This window comes from Chionomys nivalis, chromosome 13 (genome assembly GCF_950005125.1).
Source record: "Chionomys nivalis chromosome 13, mChiNiv1.1, whole genome shotgun sequence".
NCBI lineage: Eukaryota > Metazoa > Chordata > Mammalia > Rodentia > Cricetidae > Chionomys > Chionomys nivalis.
Genome location: NC_080098.1, coordinates 3,207,126 through 3,224,364, shown reverse-complemented (window position 1 = coordinate 3,224,364; position 17,239 = coordinate 3,207,126).

The following is a 17,239-nucleotide window of genomic DNA, read 5'->3' as shown; positions in this document are numbered from 1 at the left end:
TATTCATTTCATAAATAACTTAAGTAAGAAACGCACAACTGTTCCTTGTAAAGAGAAGCCATTGTTTACGACATGTCAAAGTATTGGTAGAAGTGAGATCAGTGTTCCTTTTCTCTGTAGAATCTTTGTTTTGCAATATAAACATGTTCTTTTGAAAGTGTATTCATATCTTGAAAAGCTTTAGTAAGAAACGCACATGTGTTTCTCTGTAAAGAGAAGCAGATGTTTGCGACATGTCAAATTACTGTTAGAAGTGAGATTAGTTTTCCTTTTCTCTGCAGAAGTTTTACTTTGAAAGATAATAACGTTCTTTTGAATGTGTATTTATTTCATGAAATGCTTTTGTAAGAAAAGCACATGTGTTTTTCTGTAAAGAGAAGCAGTTCTTTGGAACATGTTAAAGTATTGGTAGAAGTGAGATCCGCATTCCTTTTCTCTGTACAAGCTTTACTTTGAAAGATATTCACATTCTTTTGAAAGTGTATTCATTTCTTGAAAAGCTTTAGCATGAAACACACATGTGTATCTTGGTAAGGAGAAGCAGTTGTTTACGACATTCAAAGTATTGTTTGAAGTGAAATCAGTATTCCTTTTCTCTGTAGCAGGTTTACTTTGAAAGAAAATCACATTCTTTTGAAAGGGTGTTCATTTCATAAATAGCTTTAGTAAGAAACGCACATGTGTTTCTCTAAAGAGAGGCCATTTTTTGCGACATGTCAAAGTATTGTTAGAAGAGAGATCAGTGTTCCTTTCTGTGTAGAAGCTTTACTTTGAAAGATAATCACATTCCTTTGAAAGTGTATTCATTTCAGGATTAGCTTTAGTAAGAAACACACGTGTTACTTGGTAAAGAGATTCAATTGTTTCCTAAATGTCAAAGTCTTGTTAGAAGTGAGATCAGTGTTCCATCCTCTGTAGAAGCTTTGCTTTGAATGATAATCACGTTCTTTTGAATGTGTATTCATTTCTTAAAAAGTTTTAGTATGAAACACACATGAGTTTCTCTGTAAAGAAGCAGATGTTTGCAACTGTCAAATATCTATTAGAAGTGAGATCAGTTTTCCTTTTCTCTGTCAAAGCTTTATTTTGAAAGATAATCACGTTTTTTGAAAGTGTATTAGTTTCATATATAACTTTAGTAAGAAACGCACAGTTGTTTCTCTGTAAAGAAAGGCCGTATTATGCATCATGTCAAAGTATTTTTAGAAGAGAGATCAGTGTTCCTTTCTCTGTAAAAGCTTTACTTTGAAAGATAATCACATTCTTTTCAAAGTGTATTCATTTCATGAAAAGCATTAGGAAGAAACGCATATGTGTTTCTCTGTAAAGAGAAGCAGTTTTTTCCGACATGTCAAGTATTTTTAGAAGTGAGATCAGTGTTCCTTTTCTCTGTAGAAGCTTTGCTTTGAAGTATAATCATATTCTTTTGAAAGTGTATTCATTTCATGATAAGCTTTAGTAAGAAACGTACATGTGTTTCTCTGTAAAGAAAAGCACTTCTTTTCGACGTGTCAAATTACTGTTAGAAGTGAGATCAGTGTTCATTTTCTCTGTGGAAGCTTTATTTTGAAATATAGTCACGTTCTTTTGAAAGTGTATTCATTTCTAGAAATGCTTTAGTAATAATGCTCATGTGTGTCTTGGTAAAGAGAAGCAGTTGTTTCTGACATGTCAAAGTCTTGTTAGAAGTGTGATCAGTATTCATTTCTCTGTAGAAGCTTTACTTTGAAAGATAATCACATTCTTTGAAAGTGTATTCATTTCATTAATAGCTTTAGTAAGAAACGCACAAGTGTTTCTCTGTAAAGAGAAGCCGTTGTTTGCGACATGTCAAAGTATTGTTAGAAGGGAGATCAGTGTTCCATTCTCTGTAGAAGCTTTGCTTTGCAATACAATTGGTTCTTTAAAAAGTGTATTCATTTCTTTAAAAACTTTAGTAAGAAACGCACATGTGTTTCTTGGTAATGAGAAGCAGTTGTTTGCGACATGTCAACGTCCTATTAGACCTGAGATCAGTGTTGCTTTTCTCTGTAGAAGCTTTAATTTGAAAGATAACCACATTCTTTGAAAGTGTATTTATTTCATAAATAGCTTTAGTAAGAAACGCACATGTGTTTCTCTGTAAAGAGAGGCCATTTTTTGCGACATGTCAAAGTATTGTTATTAGTGAGATCAGTGTTCCTTTTCTCTGTACAAGCTTTACATTGAAAGATAATCACGCTATTTTGAAACTGTATTCTTTCCTGAAAAGCTTTAGTTAAAACGCACTTGTGTTACTTGGTAAGGAGAAGCAGTTGTTTGCGACATGTCAAAGTGTTGTTTGAAGTGAGGTCAATATTCCTTTTCTAGGTACAAGATTTACTTTGAAAGATAATCACATTCTTTTGAAAGTGTATTCATTTCCTGAAAAGCTTTAGTAACTAACACACATGTGTTTCTTGATAAAGAGAAGCAGTTTTTTGCGACATGTCAACGTCTTGTTAGAAGTGATATCAGTGTTCCTTTTCTTTGTACAAGCTTTACTTTGAAGGATAATCACATTCTTTTGAAAGTGTATACATTTCTTGAACAGCTTTAGTTAGAAACACATGTGTTTCTTGGTAAAGAGAAGCAGTTGTTTGCGACATGTCAAAGTATTGTTAGAAGTGAGATCAGTTTACCTTTCTCTGTACAACTTTACTTTGAAAGATAATCATATTCTTCTGAAAGTGTATTCATTTCATTAATAGCTTTAGTAAGAAACGCACAAGTGTTTCTCTGTAAAGAGAAGCAGTTGTTTGCGACATGTCAAAGTATTGTTAGAAGTGAGATCAGTGTTCCATTCTCTGTAGAAACTCTGCTTTGAAATATGATCATGTTCTTTTAAAAGTGTATTCATTTCTTTAAAACTTTAGTAAGCAAAGCACATGTGTTACTTGGTTAGGAGAAGCAGTTGTTTGGGACATGTCAAAATATTGTTTGAAGTGAGATCAATATTCCTTTTCTCTGTACAAGCTTTAATTTGAAAGATAATCACGTTCTTTTGAAAGTGTATACATTTCTTGAAAATCTTTAGTAAGAAACATACATGTATTTCTCTCTAAAGAAAAGCAGTTGTTTGTGACATGTCAAATTACTGTTAAAAATGAGAACAGTTTTCTTTTCTCTCTACAAGCTTTACTTTGAAAGATAATCTCATTGTTTTGAAAGTGTATTCATTTCAAAAATAGCTTTAGTAAGAAACGCACAACTGTTTCTCTGTAAAGAAAAGCCATTTTTTGCGACATGTCAAAGTATTTTTGGAAGAGAGATAAGTGTTCCTTTCTCTGTAGAAGCTTTACTTTGAAAGATAATCACATTTATTTCAAAGTGTATTCATTTCATGAAAAGCTTTAGGAAGAAACACACATGTGTTTCCCTGTAAAGAGAAGCAGTTGTTTGCGACGTGTCAAATTATTGTTAGAAGTGATATCAATGTTCCTTTTCTCCGTAGAAGCTTTACTTTGAAAGAAAGTCACATTCTTTGGAAAGTGTATTCATTTTATAAATAGCTTTAGTAAGAAACACACGTCTTTCTGTGTAAAGAAAAGTTGTTTGCGACATGTCAAATTACTGTTAGAAGTGAGATCAGTGTTCCTTTTCTCTGTAGAAGCTATGCTTTGAAATATAATCACGTTCTTTTGAAAGTGTATTCATTCATTTCTTGAAAAGCTTTACTAAGAAACCCACGTGTATCTTGTTAAAGAGAAGCAATTGTTTGCGACATGTCAAAGTATTGTTTGAAGTGAGATCAGTATTCCTTTTCTCTGTAGAAGCTTTATTTGAAAGATAATCACATTCTTTTGAAAGTGTATTCATTTCTTGAAATGCTTTAGTAAGAAACGCACATGTCTTTTTCTGTAAAGCAAAGCAGTTCTTTGTGACATGTCAAAGGCTTGTTAGAAGTGAGATCCGTGTTCCTTTTCTCTGTAGAATCTTTGCTTTTAAATATAATCACGTTCTTTTTAAAGTGTATTCATTTTAGGAAAAGCTTTATTAAGAAATGCACATGTGCTTCTCCTTATAGAGAAGCAGATTTTTCCGACATATCTATTACTGTTTGAAGTGAGATCAGTTTTCCTTTTCTCTGTAGAAGCTTTACTTTGGAAGATAATCACATTGTTTTGAAAGAGTTCATTTCAAAAATAGCTTTAGTAAGAAACGCAAAAGTGTTTCTTTGTAAAGAAAAGCAGTTGTTTGCAACATGGCAAATTACTGTTAGAAGTGAGATCAGTGTTACTTTTCTCTGTAGAAGCTTTGCTTTGAAATATAATCATGTTCTTTTGAAAGTGTATTCATCTCTTGAAAAGCTTTATTAAGAAACACATGTGTTTCTTGGTAAAGAGAAGCAGTTTTTGCTACATGTCAAAGTCTTTTGAGAAGTGAGATCAGTGTTCCTTTTCTCTATAGAAGCTTTACTTTGGAAGATAATCACGTTTTTTTGAAAGTGCATTTATTTCATGAAATACTTTTGTAAGAAACACACATGTGTTTCTCTGTAAGGAGAAGCAGTTGTTTTCGACATGTCAAAGTATTGTTAGAAGTGAGATCAGTAGTCATTTTCTGTGTGCAAGCTTTAATTTGAAATATAATCACGTTCTTTTGAAAGTGTATTTATTTCTTTAAATGCTTTAGTAATAACACACATGTGTTTCTTGGTAAGGAAAGGCAGTTGTTTCTGACATGTCAAAGCCTTGTTAGAAGTGAGATCAGTGTTCATTTCTCTTTAGAAACTTTACTTTGAAAGATAATCACATTCTTTGAAAGTGTATTCATTTCATAAATAACTTAAGTAAGAAACGCACAACTGTTCCTTGTAAAGAGAAGCCATTGTTTACGACATGTCAAAGTATTGGTAGAAGTGAGATCAGTGTTCCTTTTCTCTGTAGAATCTTTGTTTTGAAATATAAACATGTTCTTTTGAAAGTGTATTCATATCTTGAAAAGCTTTAGTAAGAAACGCACATGTGTTTCTCTGTAAAGAGAAGCAGATGTTTGCGACATGTCAAATTACTGTTAGAAGTGAGATTAGTTTTCCTTTTCTCTGCAGAAGTTTTACTTTGAAAGATAATAACGTTCTTTTGAATGTGTATTTATTTCATGAAATGCTTTTGTAAGAAAAGCACATGTGTTTTTCTGTAAAGAGAAGCAGTTCTTTGGAACATGTTAAAGTATTGGTAGAAGTGAGATCCGCATTCCTTTTCTCTGTACAAGCTTTACTTTGAAAGATATTCACATTCTTTTGAAAGTGTATTCATTTCTTGAAAAGCTTTAGCATGAAACACACATGTGTATCTTGGTAAGGAGAAGCAGTTGTTTACGACATTCAAAGTATTGTTTGAAGTGAAATCAGTATTCCTTTTCTCTGTAGCAGGTTTACTTTGAAAGAAAATCACATTCTTTTGAAAGGGTGTTCATTTCATAAATAGCTTTAGTAAGAAACGCACATGTGTTTCTCTAAAGAGAGGCCATTTTTTGCGACATGTCAAAGTATTGTTAGAAGAGAGATCAGTGTTCCTTTCTGTGTAGAAGCTTTACTTTGAAAGATAATCACATTCCTTTGAAAGTGTATTCATTTCAGGATTAGCTTTAGTAAGAAACACACGTGTTACTTGGTAAAGAGATTCAATTGTTTCCTAAATGTCAAAGTCTTGTTAGAAGTGAGATCAGTGTTCCATCCTCTGTAGAAGCTTTGCTTTGAATGATAATCACATTCTTTTGAATGTGTATTCATTTCTTAAAAAGTTTTAGTATGAAACACACATGAGTTTCTCTGTAAAGAAGCAGATGTTTGCAACTGTCAAATATCTATTAGAAGTGAGATCAGTTTTCCTTTTCTCTGTCAAAGCTTTATTTTGAAAGATAATCACGTTTTTTGAAAGTGTATTAGTTTCATATATAACTTTAGTAAGAAACGCACAGTTGTTTCTCTGTAAAGAAAGGCCGTATTATGCATCATGTCAAAGTATTTTTAGAAGAGAGATCAGTGTTCCTTTCTCTGTAAAAGCTTTACTTTGAAAGATAATCACATTCTTTTCAAAGTGTATTCATTTCATGAAAAGCATTAGGAAGAAACGCATATGTGTTTCTCTGTAAAGAGAAGCAGTTTTTTCCGACATGTCAAGTATTTTTAGAAGTGAGATCAGTGTTCCTTTTCTCTGTAGAAGCTTTGCTTTGAAGTATAATCATATTCTTTTGAAAGTGTATTCATTTCATGATAAGCTTTAGTAAGAAACGTACATGTGTTTCTCTGTAAAGAAAAGCACTTCTTTTCGACGTGTCAAATTACTGTTAGAAGTGAGATCAGTGTTCATTTTCTCTGTGGAAGCTTTATTTTGAAATATAGTCACGTTCTTTTGAAAGTGTATTCATTTCTAGAAATGCTTTAGTAATAATGCTCATGTGTGTCTTGGTAAAGAGAAGCAGTTGTTTCTGACATGTCAAAGTCTTGTTAGAAGTGTGATCAGTATTCATTTCTCTGTAGAAGCTTTACTTTGAAAGATAATCACATTCTTTGAAAGTGTATTCATTTCATTAATAGCTTTAGTAAGAAACGCACAAGTGTTTCTCTGTAAAGAGAAGCCGTTGTTTGCGACATGTCAAAGTATTGTTAGAAGGGAGATCAGTGTTCCATTCTCTGTAGAAGCTTTGCTTTGCAATACAATTGGTTCTTTAAAAAGTGTATTCATTTCTTTAAAAACTTTAGTAAGAAACGCACATGTGTTTCTTGGTAATGAGAAGCAGTTGTTTGCGACATGTCAACGTCCTATTAGACCTGAGATCAGTGTTGCTTTTCTCTGTAGAAGCTTTAATTTGAAAGATAACCACATTCTTTGAAAGTGTATTTATTTCATAAATAGCTTTAGTAAGAAACGCACATGTGTTTCTCTGTAAAGAGAGGCCATTTTTTGCGACATGTCAAAGTATTGTTATTAGTGAGATCAGTGTTCCTTTTCTCTGTACAAGCTTTACATTGAAAGATAATCACGCTATTTTGAAACTGTATTCTTTCCTGAAAAGCTTTAGTTAAAACGCACTTGTGTTACTTGGTAAGGAGAAGCAGTTGTTTGCGACATGTCAAAGTGTTGTTTGAAGTGAGGTCAATATTCCTTTTCTAGGTACAAGATTTACTTTGAAAGATAATCACATTCTTTTGAAAGTGTATTCATTTCCTGAAAAGCTTTAGTAACTAACACACATGTGTTTCTTGATAAAGAGAAGCAGTTTTTTGCGACATGTCAACGTCTTGTTAGAAGTGATATCAGTGTTCCTTTTCTTTGTACAAGCTTTACTTTGAAGGATAATCACATTCTTTTGAAAGTGTATACATTTCTTGAACAGCTTTAGTTAGAAACACATGTGTTTCTTGGTAAAGAGAAGCAGTTGTTTGCGACATGTCAAAGTATTGTTAGAAGTGAGATCAGTTTACCTTTCTCTGTACAACTTTACTTTGAAAGATAATCATATTCTTCTGAAAGTGTATTCATTTCATTAATAGCTTTAGTAAGAAACGCACAAGTGTTTCTCTGTAAAGAGAAGCAGTTGTTTGCGACATGTCAAAGTATTGTTAGAAGTGAGATCAGTGTTCCATTCTCTGTAGAAACTCTGCTTTGAAATATGATCATGTTCTTTTAAAAGTGTATTCATTTCTTTAAAACTTTAGTAAGCAAAGCACATGTGTTACTTGGTTAGGAGAAGCAGTTGTTTGGGACATGTCAAAATATTGTTTGAAGTGAGATCAATATTCCTTTTCTCTGTACAAGCTTTAATTTGAAAGATAATCACGTTCTTTTGAAAGTGTATACATTTCTTGAAAATCTTTAGTAAGAAACATACATGTATTTCTCTCTAAAGAAAAGCAGTTGTTTGTGACATGTCAAATTACTGTTAAAAATGAGAACAGTTTTCTTTTCTCTCTACAAGCTTTACTTTGAAAGATAATCTCATTGTTTTGAAAGTGTATTCATTTCAAAAATAGCTTTAGTAAGAAACGCACAACTGTTTCTCTGTAAAGAAAAGCCATTTTTTGCGACATGTCAAAGTATTTTTGGAAGAGAGATAAGTGTTCCTTTCTCTGTAGAAGCTTTACTTTGAAAGATAATCACATTTATTTCAAAGTGTATTCATTTCATGAAAAGCTTTAGGAAGAAACACACATGTGTTTCCCTGTAAAGAGAAGCAGTTGTTTGCGACGTGTCAAATTATTGTTAGAAGTGATATCAATGTTCCTTTTCTCCGTAGAAGCTTTACTTTGAAAGAAAGTCACATTCTTTGGAAAGTGTATTCATTTTATAAATAGCTTTAGTAAGAAACACACGTCTTTCTGTGTAAAGAAAAGTTGTTTGCGACATGTCAAATTACTGTTAGAAGTGAGATCAGTGTTCCTTTTCTCTGTAGAAGCTATGCTTTGAAATATAATCACGTTCTTTTGAAAGTGTATTCATTCATTTCTTGAAAAGCTTTACTAAGAAACCCACGTGTATCTTGTTAAAGAGAAGCAATTGTTTGCGACATGTCAAAGTATTGTTTGAAGTGAGATCAGTATTCCTTTTCTCTGTAGAAGCTTTATTTGAAAGATAATCACATTCTTTTGAAAGTGTATTCATTTCTTGAAATGCTTTAGTAAGAAACGCACATGTCTTTTTCTGTAAAGCAAAGCAGTTCTTTGTGACATGTCAAAGGCTTGTTAGAAGTGAGATCCGTGTTCCTTTTCTCTGTAGAATCTTTGCTTTTAAATATAATCACGTTCTTTTTAAAGTGTATTCATTTTAGGAAAAGCTTTATTAAGAAATGCACATGTGCTTCTCCTTATAGAGAAGCAGATTTTTCCGACATATCTATTACTGTTTGAAGTGAGATCAGTTTTCCTTTTCTCTGTAGAAGCTTTACTTTGGAAGATAATCACATTGTTTTGAAAGAGTTCATTTCAAAAATAGCTTTAGTAAGAAACGCAAAAGTGTTTCTTTGTAAAGAAAAGCAGTTGTTTGCAACATGGCAAATTACTGTTAGAAGTGAGATCAGTGTTACTTTTCACTGTAGAAGCTTTGCTTTGAAATATAATCATGTTCTTTTGAAAGTGTATTCATCTCTTGAAAAGCTTTATTAAGAAACACATGTGTTTCTTGGTAAAGAGAAGCAGTTTTTGCTACATGTCAAAGTCTTTTGAGAAGTGAGATCAGTGTTCCTTTTCTCTATAGAAGCTTTACTTTGGAAGATAATCACGTTTTTTTGAAAGTGCATTTATTTCATGAAATACTTTTGTAAGAAACACACATGTGTTTCTCTGTAAGGAGAAGCAGTTGTTTTCGACATGTCAAAGTATTGTTAGAAGTGAGATCAGTAGTCATTTTCTGTGTGCAAGCTTTAATTTGAAATATAATCACGTTCTTTTGAAAGTGTATTTATTTCTTTAAATGCTTTAGTAATAACACACATGTGTTTCTTGGTAAGGAAAGGCAGTTGTTTCTGACATGTCAAAGCCTTGTTAGAAGTGAGATCAGTGTTCATTTCTCTTTAGAAACTTTACTTTGAAAGATAATCACATTCTTTGAAAGTGTATTCATTTCATAAATAACTTAAGTAAGAAACGCACAACTGTTCCTTGTAAAGAGAAGCCATTGTTTACGACATGTCAAAGTATTGGTAGAAGTGAGATCAGTGTTCCTTTTCTCTGTAGAATCTTTGTTTTGCAATATAAACATGTTCTTTTGAAAGTGTATTCATATCTTGAAAAGCTTTAGTAAGAAACGCACATGTGTTTCTCTGTAAAGAGAAGCAGATGTTTGCGACATGTCAAATTACTGTTAGAAGTGAGATTAGTTTTCCTTTTCTCTGCAGAAGTTTTACTTTGAAAGATAATAACGTTCTTTTGAATGTGTATTTATTTCATGAAATGCTTTTGTAAGAAAAGCACATGTGTTTTTCTGTAAAGAGAAGCAGTTCTTTGGAACATGTTAAAGTATTGGTAGAAGTGAGATCCGCATTCCTTTTCTCTGTACAAGCTTTACTTTGAAAGATATTCACATTCTTTTGAAAGTGTATTCATTTCTTGAAAAGCTTTAGCATGAAACACACATGTGTATCTTGGTAAGGAGAAGCAGTTGTTTACGACATTCAAAGTATTGTTTGAAGTGAAATCAGTATTCCTTTTCTCTGTAGCAGGTTTACTTTGAAAGAAAATCACATTCTTTTGAAAGGGTGTTCATTTCATAAATAGCTTTAGTAAGAAACGCACATGTGTTTCTCTAAAGAGAGGCCATTTTTTGCGACATGTCAAAGTATTGTTAGAAGAGAGATCAGTGTTCCTTTCTGTGTAGAAGCTTTACTTTGAAAGATAATCACATTCCTTTGAAAGTGTATTCATTTCAGGATTAGCTTTAGTAAGAAACACACGTGTTACTTGGTAAAGAGATTCAATTGTTTCCTAAATGTCAAAGTCTTGTTAGAAGTGAGATCAGTGTTCCATCCTCTGTAGAAGCTTTGCTTTGAATGATAATCACGTTCTTTTGAATGTGTATTCATTTCTTAAAAAGTTTTAGTATGAAACACACATGAGTTTCTCTGTAAAGAAGCAGATGTTTGCAACTGTCAAATATCTATTAGAAGTGAGATCAGTTTTCCTTTTCTCTGTCAAAGCTTTATTTTGAAAGATAATCACGTTTTTTGAAAGTGTATTAGTTTCATATATAACTTTAGTAAGAAACGCACAGTTGTTTCTCTGTAAAGAAAGGCCGTATTATGCATCATGTCAAAGTATTTTTAGAAGAGAGATCAGTGTTCCTTTCTCTGTAAAAGCTTTACTTTGAAAGATAATCACATTCTTTTCAAAGTGTATTCATTTCATGAAAAGCATTAGGAAGAAACGCATATGTGTTTCTCTGTAAAGAGAAGCAGTTTTTTCCGACATGTCAAGTATTTTTAGAAGTGAGATCAGTGTTCCTTTTCTCTGTAGAAGCTTTGCTTTGAAGTATAATCATATTCTTTTGAAAGTGTATTCATTTCATGATAAGCTTTAGTAAGAAACGTACATGTGTTTCTCTGTAAAGAAAAGCACTTCTTTTCGACGTGTCAAATTACTGTTAGAAGTGAGATCAGTGTTCATTTTCTCTGTGGAAGCTTTATTTTGAAATATAGTCACGTTCTTTTGAAAGTGTATTCATTTCTAGAAATGCTTTAGTAATAATGCTCATGTGTGTCTTGGTAAAGAGAAGCAGTTGTTTCTGACATGTCAAAGTCTTGTTAGAAGTGTGATCAGTATTCATTTCTCTGTAGAAGCTTTACTTTGAAAGATAATCACATTCTTTGAAAGTGTATTCATTTCATTAATAGCTTTAGTAAGAAACGCACAAGTGTTTCTCTGTAAAGAGAAGCCGTTGTTTGCGACATGTCAAAGTATTGTTAGAAGGGAGATCAGTGTTCCATTCTCTGTAGAAGCTTTGCTTTGCAATACAATTGGTTCTTTAAAAAGTGTATTCATTTCTTTAAAAACTTTAGTAAGAAACGCACATGTGTTTCTTGGTAATGAGAAGCAGTTGTTTGCGACATGTCAACGTCCTATTAGACCTGAGATCAGTGTTGCTTTTCTCTGTAGAAGCTTTAATTTGAAAGATAACCACATTCTTTGAAAGTGTATTTATTTCATAAATAGCTTTAGTAAGAAACGCACATGTGTTTCTCTGTAAAGAGAGGCCATTTTTTGCGACATGTCAAAGTATTGTTATTAGTGAGATCAGTGTTCCTTTTCTCTGTACAAGCTTTACATTGAAAGATAATCACGCTATTTTGAAACTGTATTCTTTCCTGAAAAGCTTTAGTTAAAACGCACTTGTGTTACTTGGTAAGGAGAAGCAGTTGTTTGCGACATGTCAAAGTGTTGTTTGAAGTGAGGTCAATATTCCTTTTCTAGGTACAAGATTTACTTTGAAAGATAATCACATTCTTTTGAAAGTGTATTCATTTCCTGAAAAGCTTTAGTAACTAACACACATGTGTTTCTTGATAAAGAGAAGCAGTTTTTTGCGACATGTCAACGTCTTGTTAGAAGTGATATCAGTGTTCCTTTTCTTTGTACAAGCTTTACTTTGAAGGATAATCACATTCTTTTGAAAGTGTATACATTTCTTGAACAGCTTTAGTTAGAAACACATGTGTTTCTTGGTAAAGAGAAGCAGTTGTTTGCGACATGTCAAAGTATTGTTAGAAGTGAGATCAGTTTACCTTTCTCTGTACAACTTTACTTTGAAAGATAATCATATTCTTCTGAAAGTGTATTCATTTCATTAATAGCTTTAGTAAGAAACGCACAAGTGTTTCTCTGTAAAGAGAAGCAGTTGTTTGCGACATGTCAAAGTATTGTTAGAAGTGAGATCAGTGTTCCATTCTCTGTAGAAACTCTGCTTTGAAATATGATCATGTTCTTTTAAAAGTGTATTCATTTCTTTAAAACTTTAGTAAGCAAAGCACATGTGTTACTTGGTTAGGAGAAGCAGTTGTTTGGGACATGTCAAAATATTGTTTGAAGTGAGATCAATATTCCTTTTCTCTGTACAAGCTTTAATTTGAAAGATAATCACGTTCTTTTGAAAGTGTATACATTTCTTGAAAATCTTTAGTAAGAAACATACATGTATTTCTCTCTAAAGAAAAGCAGTTGTTTGTGACATGGCAAATTACTGTTAAAAATGAGAACAGTTTTCTTTTCTCTCTACAAGCTTTACTTTGAAAGATAATCTCATTGTTTTGAAAGTGTATTCATTTCAAAAATAGCTTTAGTAAGAAACGCACAACTGTTTCTCTGTAAAGAAAAGCCATTTTTTGCGACATGTCAAAGTATTTTTGGAAGAGAGATAAGTGTTCCTTTCTCTGTAGAAGCTTTACTTTGAAAGATAATCACATTTATTTCAAAGTGTATTCATTTCATGAAAAGCTTTAGGAAGAAACACACATGTGTTTCCCTGTAAAGAGAAGCAGTTGTTTGCGACGTGTCAAATTATTGTTAGAAGTGATATCAATGTTCCTTTTCTCCGTAGAAGCTTTACTTTGAAAGAAAGTCACATTCTTTGGAAAGTGTATTCATTTTATAAATAGCTTTAGTAAGAAACACACGTCTTTCTGTGTAAAGAAAAGTTGTTTGCGACATGTCAAATTACTGTTAGAAGTGAGATCAGTGTTCCTTTTCTCTGTAGAAGCTATGCTTTGAAATATAATCACGTTCTTTTGAAAGTGTATTCATTCATTTCTTGAAAAGCTTTACTAAGAAACCCACGTGTATCTTGTTAAAGAGAAGCAATTGTTTGCGACATGTCAAAGTATTGTTTGAAGTGAGATCAGTATTCCTTTTCTCTGTAGAAGCTTTATTTGAAAGATAATCACATTCTTTTGAAAGTGTATTCATTTCTTGAAATGCTTTAGTAAGAAACGCACATGTCTTTTTCTGTAAAGCAAAGCAGTTCTTTGTGACATGTCAAAGGCTTGTTAGAAGTGAGATCCGTGTTCCTTTTCTCTGTAGAATCTTTGCTTTTAAATATAATCACGTTCTTTTTAAAGTGTATTCATTTTAGGAAAAGCTTTATTAAGAAATGCACATGTGCTTCTCCTTATAGAGAAGCAGATTTTTCCGACATATCTATTACTGTTTGAAGTGAGATCAGTTTTCCTTTTCTCTGTAGAAGCTTTACTTTGGAAGATAATCACATTGTTTTGAAAGAGTTCATTTCAAAAATAGCTTTAGTAAGAAACGCAAAAGTGTTTCTTTGTAAAGAAAAGCAGTTGTTTGCAACATGGCAAATTACTGTTAGAAGTGAGATCAGTGTTACTTTTCTCTGTAGAAGCTTTGCTTTGAAATATAATCATGTTCTTTTGAAAGTGTATTCATCTCTTGAAAAGCTTTATTAAGAAACACATGTGTTTCTTGGTAAAGAGAAGCAGTTTTTGCTACATGTCAAAGTCTTTTGAGAAGTGAGATCAGTGTTCCTTTTCTCTATAGAAGCTTTACTTTGGAAGATAATCACGTTTTTTTGAAAGTGCATTTATTTCATGAAATACTTTTGTAAGAAACACACATGTGTTTCTCTGTAAGGAGAAGCAGTTGTTTTCGACATGTCAAAGTATTGTTAGAAGTGAGATCAGTAGTCATTTTCTGTGTGCAAGCTTTAATTTGAAATATAATCACGTTCTTTTGAAAGTGTATTTATTTCTTTAAATGCTTTAGTAATAACACACATGTGTTTCTTGGTAAGGAAAGGCAGTTGTTTCTGACATGTCAAAGCCTTGTTAGAAGTGAGATCAGTGTTCATTTCTCTTTAGAAACTTTACTTTGAAAGATAATCACATTCTTTGAAAGTGTATTCATTTCATAAATAACTTAAGTAAGAAACGCACAACTGTTCCTTGTAAAGAGAAGCCATTGTTTACGACATGTCAAAGTATTGGTAGAAGTGAGATCAGTGTTCCTTTTCTCTGTAGAATCTTTGTTTTGAAATATAAACATGTTCTTTTGAAAGTGTATTCATATCTTGAAAAGCTTTAGTAAGAAACGCACATGTGTTTCTCTGTAAAGAGAAGCAGATGTTTGTGACATGTCAAATTACTGTTAGAAGTGAGATTAGTTTTCCTTTTCTCTGCAGAAGTTTTACTTTGAAAGATAATAACGTTCTTTTGAATGTGTATTTATTTCATGAAATGCTTTTGTAAGAAAAGCACATGTGTTTTTCTGTAAAGAGAAGCAGTTCTTTGGAACATGTTAAAGTATTGGTAGAAGTGAGATCCGCATTCCTTTTCTCTGTACAAGCTTTACTTTGAAAGATATTCACATTCTTTTGAAAGTGTATTCATTTCTTGAAAAGCTTTAGCATGAAACACACATGTGTATCTTGGTAAGGAGAAGCAGTTGTTTACGACATTCAAAGTATTGTTTGAAGTGAAATCAGTATTCCTTTTCTCTGTAGCAGGTTTACTTTGAAAGAAAATCACATTCTTTTGAAAGGGTGTTCATTTCATAAATAGCTTTAGTAAGAAACGCACATGTGTTTCTCTAAAGAGAGGCCATTTTTTGCGACATGTCAAAGTATTGTTAGAAGAGAGATCAGTGTTCCTTTCTGTGTAGAAGCTTTACTTTGAAAGATAATCACATTCCTTTGAAAGTGTATTCATTTCAGGATTAGCTTTAGTAAGAAACACACGTGTTACTTGGTAAAGAGATTCAATTGTTTCCTAAATGTCAAAGTCTTGTTAGAAGTGAGATCAGTGTTCCATCCTCTGTAGAAGCTTTGCTTTGAATGATAATCACATTCTTTTGAATGTGTATTCATTTCTTAAAAAGTTTTAGTATGAAACACACATGAGTTTCTCTGTAAAGAAGCAGATGTTTGCAACTGTCAAATATCTATTAGAAGTGAGATCAGTTTTCCTTTTCTCTGTCAAAGCTTTATTTTGAAAGATAATCACGTTTTTTGAAAGTGTATTAGTTTCATATATAACTTTAGTAAGAAACGCACAGTTGTTTCTCTGTAAAGAAAGGCCGTATTATGCATCATGTCAAAGTATTTTTAGAAGAGAGATCAGTGTTCCTTTCTCTGTAAAAGCTTTACTTTGAAAGATAATCACATTCTTTTCAAAGTGTATTCATTTCATGAAAAGCATTAGGAAGAAACGCATATGTGTTTCTCTGTAAAGAGAAGCAGTTTTTTCCGACATGTCAAGTATTTTTAGAAGTGAGATCAGTGTTCCTTTTCTCTGTAGAAGCTTTGCTTTGAAGTATAATCATATTCTTTTGAAAGTGTATTCATTTCATGATAAGCTTTAGTAAGAAACGTACATGTGTTTCTCTGTAAAGAAAAGCACTTCTTTTCGACGTGTCAAATTACTGTTAGAAGTGAGATCAGTGTTCATTTTCTCTGTGGAAGCTTTATTTTGAAATATAGTCACGTTCTTTTGAAAGTGTATTCATTTCTAGAAATGCTTTAGTAATAATGCTCATGTGTGTCTTGGTAAAGAGAAGCAGTTGTTTCTGACATGTCAAAGTCTTGTTAGAAGTGTGATCAGTATTCATTTCTCTGTAGAAGCTTTACTTTGAAAGATAATCACATTCTTTGAAAGTGTATTCATTTCATTAATAGCTTTAGTAAGAAACGCACAAGTGTTTCTCTGTAAAGAGAAGCCGTTGTTTGCGACATGTCAAAGTATTGTTAGAAGGGAGATCAGTGTTCCATTCTCTGTAGAAGCTTTGCTTTGCAATACAATTGGTTCTTTAAAAAGTGTATTCATTTCTTTAAAAACTTTAGTAAGAAACGCACATGTGTTTCTTGGTAATGAGAAGCAGTTGTTTGCGACATGTCAACGTCCTATTAGACCTGAGATCAGTGTTGCTTTTCTCTGTAGAAGCTTTAATTTGAAAGATAACCACATTCTTTGAAAGTGTATTTATTTCATAAATAGCTTTAGTAAGAAACGCACATGTGTTTCTCTGTAAAGAGAGGCCATTTTTTGCGACATGTCAAAGTATTGTTATTAGTGAGATCAGTGTTCCTTTTCTCTGTACAAGCTTTACATTGAAAGATAATCACGCTATTTTGAAACTGTATTCTTTCCTGAAAAGCTTTAGTTAAAACGCACTTGTATTACTTGGTAAGGAGAAGCAGTTGTTTGCGACATGTCAAAGTGTTGTTTGAAGTGAGGTCAATATTCCTTTTCTAGGTACAAGATTTACTTTGAAAGATAATCACATTCTTTTGAAAGTGTATTCATTTCATGATAAGCTTTAGTAAGAAATGTACATGTGTTTCTCTGTAAAGAAAAGCACTTCTTTTCGACATGTCAAATTACTGTTAGAAGTGAGATCAGTGTTCATTTTCTCTGTGGAAGCTTTATTTTGAAATATAGTCACGTTCTTTTGAAAGTGTATTCATTTCTAGAAATGCTTTAGTAATAATGCTCCTGTGTGTCTTGGTAAAGAGAAGCAGTTGTTTCTGACATGTCAAAGTCTTGTTAGAAGTGTGATCAGTATTCATTTCTCTGTAGAAGCTTTACTTTGAAAGATAATCACATTCTTTGAAAGTGTATTCATTTCATTAATAGCTTTAGTAAGAAACGCACAAGTGTTTCTCTGTAAAGAGAGCTGTTGTTTGCGACATGTCAAAGTATTGTTAGAAGTGAGATCAGTGTTCCATTCTCTGTAGAAGCTTTGCTTTGAAATACAATTGGTTCTTTAAAAAGTGTATTCATT